Genomic DNA, 9,537 nt, shown 5'->3' on the forward strand with positions numbered 1-9,537 from the left:
AGGGAATGTCCTGGTTTTCTGTTAAGCTTCCTGCTTACAGCGTGCTTAGAGGAGACTGAAGGAATTTGGATGCGCTTCTTGAATGGGCATAAAAGGTCTATGTGGAAGACTAGTGTCTTGTCACTCTCTTTGGGCAAGTCGCTGGCCTTCTCTGCAGTAAGAAACGCTTAGGCACCCAAGTATTCCAACAAAACCACAGTGACCTCCTGCCTCTTAAGGTGGCTGAATTGTTGGGATGCTTTGTTTGGACTTGGGAAGAGGCCACAGACACAGATTGGTGGTAGCGTTGCCAGTGTTGACTTAAGCAGCTCTCATCTGGAGGTTTAGGGGTGAAGAATGGGGTAAAAGGAATGAGAGTGGAAAGAGACACTGCTTCAACTCCGGATGGTTTTTGAGTAGGGACCTTGAAGGATGAAGCTGTGTCCATAGTTGTGCTCAGGTTCCTGGTGCCTGTCTTTGTCTGGTCTTAAGCATGGCTCAGTCTGTGATTATTTTATTTTATTTTTGTCCTGTTAGTATGATTCACTAACTGTGGAATAAACATAAATGATAACAACAAGACATCCTACAGATAGCACTCTAAGAGTTTCAGTTTAATTTGAGTGATTTTTCAGGCTTAGTTGTGGATCCCTCCAAATTCTTCTGTGATGGTGCTGATGACTTTAGCAGATATCAAAACTTGCTGATAATAGAAATGCATTTATTCATCTTTAGTGGACTCCTCAGAAATAGCCTGTGGGCCTCCAAGAGACTACGGATCAGGGGTTGTTTTGATCTCCATCTGATCTGAGTGCTGGGGGCAGTCTGCTTGTTTCCGTGCTGCGAGGGCTGGACAATGAAGCTTACATGAAGTAGTGCTTGGCTGACTAAAGAATGCACTGCGCAGAGACCGAAGGGCTCATAAATCATTCACCTTCACTAAGTCAGGCACCAAAATAACTCGCATCCATTTAAAAAGGCTTCACAAGCACTTCTTTCTTCAAATGAATCTTGTACAGCAAAGGCTGCTGATTATATCAGAGTTAAGGGGAATCAGGAAAGCATGGAAGTTTTTGTAAGAGTATTACTTAATGTAAGTAGAATTTTATGATTATTGTCAGAGAAGGATTTATGAGAGATCATCTAATGTTTGGGTATTAAAACAAAGAGCTTTAAAAAAATATGTAAAGGAACTGGCAATGTCAGATGGCACAATAATTATGGCCAATCAAAATAAAAACCTCAGATAAGAATGTAATGAAGGCCTAGCACAGGAAACACCAAAAAATGTCTTATTACATAGGAAAAGAAAAAGGTCTCTCAATGAGCTCTCTCATCAGAAGGGTGTTAATAGGAAAGCAGGTCTCTGATGGCTGACTGGTTAGTGGAGTTTTGCACAAGAAATGTTAAGGAAACAGACACTGAACACGTGGCAGAGCAAGAGAAGTGCTGTTTGTGCATGCTGCAGAGACTCCAGGCTGGTGGGTCTGTCAGGAGCATCCACAGGTGTGTTTGCAATGTTTCTCTGTAGTTATGTAATGAACTTGCAGTTTAAAGCCAATGCAGAGATGAGGTGAGATAAAATCTTCATGAATGTGTGAACACATAACAGTAATTTAGAATTAAATAGTTCAAAATTAGTTTAAAATCCTTAGACAACATACATAGCTATTTCTTTATATCCGCTCCATTTAAATAATTCTGAACATAATTCTAGAGGTTAAATCTTCAAGGGAGAATTATAGATTTTTCAGTATCATCTTTCTTTTGAAATTTCCAGGGCAGTCCTTGAAAGGACAAGGCATGTTTCTCCACAGAGCACTTACAGATAATCTTTGCTTGTTTTGTTGAGGATATAGTGAAGAGGAACCTGATTTGTCTAGAGAAGTCCTTGTGAGGTTCTTCTTAGGTAGAATGTGAGAATTTCTGCCAGTTTCCAAATCTCTTCATGTCTTGAGTATCATGTCTCCAAAATTATTTAGGTTGGACTATTTAAGTTTAAACTGTCTGTGTGTCATATGTAGAAGTAACTGTATTATCTCCACAGAACTTGTGAAGATAGGTAAATAGATTATGTACCAGAAGTGCTTTAATGCAGACCATGTCCACTGCTACATCTGCTTCTACGGTGCTATGGGTGTAATGAGGACTTACTACACCATTGAAAAACAGTGTGCTCTATAGATGCTGGGAAAGTTTTACTGTCAACTCGAAATCCTCCCACCTGAAGAGACTAGTTGGGCATCTCATGTCTTGCAAATCCTGAGTGTAGTTTCTGGATGGCCTGTGTCAAGCTTGTGTAAGCAACGCCAACATGATACACCCTGGGAAGTTGCTCTATCAGCTATAACAATGCGTGTGCCTCCTTTCTTGTAGAACAAATCTGTTAGCACTTTATGCCAGGGTCTGTCAGGTGCTTTGTTAATGGTTTTGCTCATAATAGTTTTCACCCTGTCTTCTAAGCAGATCTCTATTGAAATGTGCATTTGCCCATTTTTGTTAGAGAATTTGCTGCGTATCGAAGCAGGTGGAGATGCCAGTAGTTATCCCTTAATTAACATAGCTTATTATGTTCCTCCCTAGAAACATACATTATTAAAATAAAGAAATGTCTCAGGGAAGTTGGTTAGATGGAAGGACTTTAATAAAAAAGTCCCAAAGGGAGTTGTCATCCTCAAGAATCTTTTGGTAGTAGAAGCATCTTGGCATACAGACAAGGGAACTAACACCTTCAGTTTATATGAATTCAGATAGACACCCTTCTTTGCAAATCGTGTTCTACACATTCTATCTGTTTCTGAATTCACATTTCTTTTTCAAAATGAGACAAGTTTGTCAAAAGCATTCAAACCTGCGTGTAATCACATAATTTTTCTCAATAACTTACGATCTTTGTAGACCAGTGCATTGTACATGGCAAAGGATTTTGGATGCACGTGTAACGGTAGAAGAGCTTCTCAGGGAGATGTTTTACCGCTGAAAGATATTCTTTCAGCTGGCTTCCATTTGGCATACCCTCTAAGTAGGATCATGACTGTTGCCAATGATATAGACTGATTAGTGAAGGTCCACTGTAGCATACTGGTGTAAGAATGCTTTGACTTCTGAGAACTTCATTAATGTCTAGTCATCTGCAGGAATCGTATATCTTTGCATGTGCTTTTACTTGGTCACACCAGATCCATACAAACCTGTGGGTTTTATCCCCACTATGTTTTGCTTTTACAGCCATCTTTATATACAAACCATGTATTTTTTTCTTAATCTGGGAAGCTGCTTTGGTAGGTTCCCATTACTTTTATCTTCTTTCCCTTATCTGCACTTGGTAAGGTGTTTCATGGCCCTAAGGAGTGAAGGGACATTGAATAGCACTATTGCTGTCAAGTTCACCCTTCGCTTGTCCAGTGAAGATACGTGGCTGTATTTCCTGTGAGGCTTGCTTTTTGCTCTGATGCTCTTAAGTTTTTTCTCTTGCATTGAGGCTTGGCCGTTTTACTGAAGGTGTTGTTGGTCTTTGCATCACCAATATAATTTATTTCCCTCCCTTTCCCAGGCTCTTGGGAGCTGATATGAAAGGTTCAGCATGGGATCATATGTAGAGTGTCATTTGCTCTCTGCACATCCCCAGCTTGAGAATAAAAATAACCTTTTAGTGAAATTGCATTGACACTGCCACAGTTCAAATGCAAGATTTTGATCATACATGCTTATGTACCATGGTGTTTTGTTATATTGAGGATATAATTCTGAGAAGTATGTCCTTGTCATTTGAGGATAACACTCTTGGATCATTTCCATGACTCTTGGTGGCTTGCATGCTATTGCAAAATGCCTCATGTTGTTGTATCTCCTATGCTCTGTATCTTTTGCTGGATATTATTTTCCATCGCAGCCTGGTATGTTGCCATATCTTTCCTCTTTTAAAATGTTCCCACTCTAATTATGTGCTGGTTTGGGTTTTTTTGTTTTGGTTTTTTTTTTGTTTTCTTTTTTTTCCTGGTGAATTCAGTCACTTTAATTCTTTCCCTTAGGCATCTTTCTGTTTTCTGTATGCTGCTGGCATGCCAGTGCACAGTTTTGTAACACACTGAAGGCCATCTCAGCTGCTGCCAAGGGCATTTCTTTCCCTGGCTGGCAACATTTTTCACTGGAATAATGGCCATTTTACTCTCACCAGGAACCAAGGAACTAAATCAACTGCAAAATAATGTTACAAAAAGAAGAATAGCTTTCTGCTGGTGTGGCAGTCTGTGCCTGTGATGATGGGATCAGCTGGCGGTCAGTGACCATACAGAGAAGGGGAAGGTAATGTGTGATTGCGGAGGGGGAGCCACGCTGCCGTTAGCCCTCCCGTAGATTGGCTTAGCTAATTAGCAATGGTGGGACTCCCCTCACCTAACTTTACCTACCTACAAGGATGAGCTAGTCATATGCGCAATGGGTAGGTACCTCCAGAGTCAATTATCTGTCCTGTTTTAGTATGAAATGTATCTCCGCACCAAGGTGCCTTTCTCTGACTTGATTACACAGGCACCTCAGGGTGTTTTTTCTCAGACTAAGCACCTAGGCCAGAATGGATGAATCTCTCCCAAGGGTCTGCTTATAACTTCTGCTAGCTTGAGATCTGGATCTAAGCAAAGTTGTCCTGATAAACAGGTATCTCCTAATGCCACCTGTGCTCTGTCTTGTGGCTCACTTTGTGAGGTGCCATACTTGCAGCGCTGGGAAGGACTGAGCAGCAGTCAAGTGGCTTCCCTTTATTCTTAGAACCTCCTTTAAATTTATCTGTCACATATCTAATGTGTGAGAAAATGGGTGCAAAAACTGTTTCTGCTGTTGTGTTTGTTCTCCTCCTCAGTGAGGAGTAGGATGTTGGGGCAACCAAACCTTTCTCCCATCCACTTGCGCTCTGGGGTGGTGCCATCTCTCCCTCTGTCCTTTCTCTGATGCTTTCCCCTGGTCAGGCCTCTCTGGTTTTTCACTTTTGCGTTGCGTTTCTCTCACTAGAAGTCTACATCCTATGTCTTACCTCTTGTCTGTACTCTTCCTCTAGCCTCAAACTACTTTGCTTAGATTTTTGTTTTCTGTCTGGTCATTCCTGACCTGTCCATGTGTTTATGCATGAGTCAATTGTGGGCCACAAACCCAGAAAGCAGGGAAGGGAGAACACTCATTTTGTAGTACTCATCTTTAGTCTAGTGTACTACCACTAGGCTTGAGCTGGCATCTTCACCAGGCTTCTCCCCTGCTTGCCTTCCATCCTTTAATGTGGCATGCCTGAGTGTAGTCTATTTTCACCTGCTGTGTCCATCCAACGGGAACGATTGCTCTCCTGGGGAACTGGAGCTGTGGGTTCCTGTGTCAGGTTCTCATGTGGATGCTTTATAGGAGCAGGGCTGAACCAAGACAATTTAGACACAGGTTTTAGAAGACCTGACACCTATATTTGAACCCTGTCTTTTTGGATTTTGGGGTGGTTAAGAATACTGAAAACTTGATCTTCTGTATATCAAGGATGGCACCCAAAATCACAAACTGTTTCTCTAAACTATAGCTGCAAACAAGGCAATGGCAGAGATCTTATCATCTAATAGGAACTTTGATTAAAACACTGGGAGAAATTTTGTTTAGCATTTTTAGTTACCTCTGACAGATACATGGACGTACTTGAGTGTTACTCTCTACCATCTAAAAAACTACACAGAGCTATTGTGAGAAAATTGGCACTCAGGCAAGAAAGCGTGTGTGTCCCGTCTCTCCCTCTAGTTACAGGTTTTGAAAACATATTTACCCTCTTCTGGCACTATTTTCATTGCATCCTTGCTGCAGCTCTGATTTTATATTTCCAGCATAGATGACAGTAAGTTAATTCTGACAAACTCATTGACTTCAGCAAAACTGCATCTGGAAGAAATTTGTCTCAATTTTTAAAAACATTTTTCTCAATGAAAAGTGAGGCTACTTACTCCTATGTGTGACAAGGGCACCTACGTTGTACAGTCAGAACTAATAGTCCCTTACACCTCACAAACATGGGCTGAGGAAATAGCTCTATTGAGCCAGAATTAAGTATACTTTGGGGAGTAACCAATGACTTCCTATCAGTTAGGCTTTTAGGTAACGTTAGCTTCCCATCAGCTTAGACTCACTCTTTTGTCCTCTGCAGCAAACTTTGCTGTTCTTCAGCATCATCAGGACCTGAAATGTGTTATGTCTCTGCTTTATGCTGCTCCATGCTCCATAGATTTCACAGAGACTTCGTAGCCGTGGCAGTTATGGTCCTCATTTTTGAATTTTTCATAGTATTAACATTTAGGGATTTTAATCTTTCTAGCCCGTTGCTTTAACCTTTAAATCAACACATAGAATTTAACTTCAGAGCGTCACAATGTTACAAAAATGATCACCCATTGTTTAGCAGCTTTATAATGGATTCTGATTTTTATATTCTGGCTAAATGGTGAACTCTTGATTACCCAAGGTAATGCATGAAGGAGCTGGGAGGACAAATGAGAAAACACTTAGATAAAGTAAAAGTATAACTACACAGAACATTTGTAGGTTAGGATGATCAGCAAGGCTGTAATGGAGAAAGAATAGGTCAGTGACACGAGTTTCATGTCCAGTATGAAAGACATCTTCTCCAGGGAATGATCCACAGCCCTTAGGCCAAGGGGTGAAAAGCAGCTTGGATGCACAGGGCTGGAGGTTTGTCTCTTCTGCCTCTCCTCACTTCCCCCAGAAATGTATCCCTGATCTGCACTGGCCCCTGGTGTTACCCTTGTAGCCCTGGGACTTAATTCTTAATTACTTTTTTTTTTTTCTTTTGGGTTTTATCTGTTCAAAATGTCTGAAATAGCGTGAGATCTGTGTCCCAGCCTGACAGCCTGGCATTTCACTGGCATCACTTTGTGGGCATGTGTTGCATCTGTAAGGATGCAGCTTAGGGCCAGACGGGGCGTTTGAGGATACACAGGCTGCCAGATAGTTCTAGGAGGTGTTGGGATGTGGGTGACAAGGACTTGAAAAGTCACGGGAGTGAAAACTGTTGAAAGCTGTTGATGTGTCTGTAGCGCTGACTCAAACCGGCTTGGGAAAATCACCCACCAAATGTGGCTGTGGCTCTGCGGACTTGTGTGTCTGTCTGTACTAGGGGCATACTCAATTCACAATATACATCATTCAGCTCACATTCCTGAGAATGAAGAATAGTTTTTAAAATAATAATAAAATCATAATAAGAGTGAAAACAACTAGTAATAGTGAAATAAAAACAGCTCAAAGAGGAGTCCTATGGGATTATACAGAGGATTGCAGACACTCTGTAGCTGTTTGCTGGCTGAGCATTAATGCCAGTGAGCATCATTTCTCTTCTGCATTTCTCAGCCGTTTGGATTTCACTGGGTAGATCATCTGTGTTGTTGATTGTAGGTCCAAAATGACTGCGTACAATAAGCCACCGGTCTTTGTGCAGGAGCCACTGGCAGATGCAGGGTCTTCATGCAGGAGGCATTTGCTGGCTGAAGTGATCTCCAAGCTTTCCCCCCACAGCTGGGGGGAAGTGGGGGAGCTCAAGGAGTGCTGGGTGCCAGCTGGCCTGGCCGGTCCTGCAGCGGTTTTGAGTGAGCCATTCTCTGATGACCTCTCAAGAGCTTGTCACTTGAAGCCTGGCTTAATAAACCTCTTCTCTCTTGGCAACTGAAGCAGATTCTCTAAAGCTGACAGGTCTGAAAAGTTGTTTTGAAATTATTGTGCTGGTTGCATTGGTACGTTTCCATTCCTAATGGGAAGAGAGGTGTTTTGCTTTTTTTTTTTTTTAAAAAAGGAAAGACCATGTAAATGTTGCATTTTCCTCCTCCTCATCTCACTTTTTTTTCCCAAAGCTTATGCTGATTTAATGGCCACCATTGTAAGTGCTGCAAATTTGACTCCTGACCCCTCCTGACAGTGAGAAAATAGTCATATTTTCACAAGTGCTGAACATCTCTAGCTTTCTCTCTGGCATTGGTTTTACTAATGTTGAAGATACTCCAGATACCAGGGGTATAGAGGTTGAGAAAATAGGCTGGCACCTTTTTCTGAGGACCAGTTTCAGTGGGATTCAGTTTTCTAAATGCCTTTATGAATCTGGATCTGGAAGGACTTGAAGGTAAGTCAGAAAGGCAAGTAATTTTCCAGGATTTTAAAATGAAAGGTACTGCTCTGGCACATACCTAAAGATCAAACTCTTATTTCAATCACATAAAGCAATTTTAGCTGCAGAAGAGAAGGTTTCTTTTTAAAGCAGAAAAAGGTGGAGAAAGTGATATCCAAAGTGCTTTTGGTTTGATTTCTAGTACTAATGTGTTCCTTTACTGCAGCTGCAGATTTGATAGAGTATTTAATCTGCAACCTATTCAGAGATTCCTCTGTTAGTGGGTCTTTTCAGACCAAGGTAATTTCCCAGGTATTCATGCGGGTCCAGGTGTTGTGACCTGACAGACACTAAGAAGCTCCATTTTTTAGACCGAGTCCATTTTCTGTGCGAGTCGAGCGATCATGAGGTAGGATGAGATGTATCCCCTGTGTCTCTGTGGCTTGTAAGCCCTGCAGCAGGCAGTGGGGAATGTGATGGAGCTTCATTGGAGGTTTTGTTTTCCCTAGAAAATCCTTCATATCTGGCTGCTGAGCAGCCCTGACAGTTCTCTGCTGCTTGATGCCTGTCTCATCTCTGAGCTGTGTAGGAGTTTGCAAAGGCGGATTAATATTTAACATACCTGGAGGCTTTTATCTTTTAGTTGTAGTCTGGATACATCTAAAACCTCATAAAATGCAACCAGAGGAGGTGATGCTGCCTTAGTATTTACTAATGCAGGGACTGGAGCACCCTCCTAATTTCAATTCCTCCTTCTGTCTCAGGCCATTTCATTCCCCTCTCTGACTTGTTTGTCAAGAATCCTTATCACCAGCCTGCTGGGTGCTCATGCTGAAACCACCTCATTTCCAGGCTTTCAACTGTGTATCTAAACCACTTGGCTCGAAAGCCTCTTTGTCTGATCTTTTTCTGGATCCTGAAGTGCCCTGGCTACAAAGAAAAGGTGGGATGCCCTGCCTAGGATGTCCTGCAGGCTGGTGGCCAGGTGCTTTCCTGGGCTGTGGGGTGGGAGCTGCAGGCTGAGGCAAACCCACGTCCTCTGTTTGCTCTGCCCACGGAGCATCAGTGTGGCTGTTGTCCAGGATGGTCCCACTTCCTGTCCCTCAAAGGTGGCTGCTGCTGTGGGTTAAACACCTGCATTCAGTTGTTGGAAGAGAATTCCAGGTATGAGTCTCTGCCGTGTCCTCCTGGCTGGCTGAGGCAATGAGAACTCACTGCATTCCCATGTAGGGAGTGTTGGTTCCTAACTTGACATTGCAAAGCCTGTTTTTTGCCATGGACCCCCCTCACTTTCCAGTCTACCAGCACTGGCTATTCGAGTGCCAAGTCTGGTCCTAGAAGCCTTTGAAGGGAAGATCTGGAGAAACACCCTTCTCTTCAACCTTTCCTTTTAGCTAGTTTTTGCTGCTCCCTCTTGCTTGCTG

The sequence above is a fragment of the Numenius arquata genome, chromosome 9 (genome assembly GCF_964106895.1).
Source record: "Numenius arquata chromosome 9, bNumArq3.hap1.1, whole genome shotgun sequence".
NCBI lineage: Eukaryota > Metazoa > Chordata > Aves > Charadriiformes > Scolopacidae > Numenius > Numenius arquata.